This window comes from Lampris incognitus, unplaced genomic scaffold, assembly GCF_029633865.1.
Source record: "Lampris incognitus isolate fLamInc1 unplaced genomic scaffold, fLamInc1.hap2 scaffold_171, whole genome shotgun sequence".
Classification (NCBI taxonomy): Eukaryota; Metazoa; Chordata; class Actinopteri; order Lampriformes; family Lampridae; genus Lampris; species Lampris incognitus.
Window position 1 is genome coordinate 58,738 of NW_026611132.1, and position 1,263 is coordinate 60,000.

Genomic DNA, 1,263 nt, shown 5'->3' on the forward strand with positions numbered 1-1,263 from the left:
CTCCTTGGGTCCCCTTTCCACCACGTCGTCCAACTCAACTCCAGAATTCTTCTTTTTCGTCCATCTTACACCCGACTTGCGGGGCATATGCGCTGATAACCGTCAGCAATACACCTTCGATTTCCAGCTTCATAATCCTCACTCTGTCTGACACTGTGTTCACCTCCAGCACGCTCTTGACATACTCTTCCTTCAGAATGACCCCTACCCCATTTCTCCTCCCATTCGCACCATGGTAGAAGAGTTTGAACCCACCTGCGATACTCCTGGCCTTACTCCCCTTCCACCTTGTCTCTTGTCACCTTTCTTCTTTCCATCACGTCAGCCAGCTCTCTCCCTTTACTAGCCATAGTGCCAACATTCAAAGTTCCGACTGACTCTCACCTCCACACGCCTACCCTTCCTCCTCTCTAGCTGCCTCTGGACATGCCTTCCCCCTCTCCTTTTCCTTCGCCCAACAGTAGCCTAGTTTCCACCGGCACTCCGCTGGTTAACAGTACCGATGGCGGTCGTCGGTAACCCGGGCCTCGACCGATCCGGTATGGAAATCTTATTTATGATCCGCATATTTGATTTGGCAAAGATTTGACGCCGGATGCCCTTCCTGACGTAACCCTCCGCTTTTGTCCTGGCTTGGGACCTGCACTAAGAATGCACTGGCTTGTGCATCCTCAGTGGCTGGGTTGCACGCTTTTCTATGTTTGCCCCTCACTTTTGTGGCGTGAACTATCAATTCTAGTAATACAGGTGTGTTTATGTTAGGTATCACAGACACACGCACACGCACAATATATGTCCAAAAGTATTGAGATAACTGACCATTACACCTACAGGAGCTTTTCTGACATGTCATTCTGAATCCATAGAAACCCATATTCCACGAAGCTCCCGGCGCACAGTTTTTGTGCCGATGTTAATGCCAGGAGAAGTTTGGATCTCTGCAGTTATTGAGTCAACAGAGCGTTGGCGACTTGAGTTGCTGTTGTCCCTAAAGGCTTGCACTTTTCAATAATATGATGATATATGAAGCATAGAGAGTAAACGGGATAGATACCTTTTGAACAGCACCCTGTAGTACAGCACTTTGAAGGTACATATGTCGTCACTTGCTGTAGTGGTTTTTACTGATGGGCGTGGCCAGGTTTTCAGAAGCCTCTCAGTTGTCAATGTGAGAGCCAGGGGACGCGTCTGCCGTACGTTTAGGGTTAGGGTTAGGTGATTTCTCTGGCAGGGCTGGTTACAGTAGGGCTGCTTACACCACAC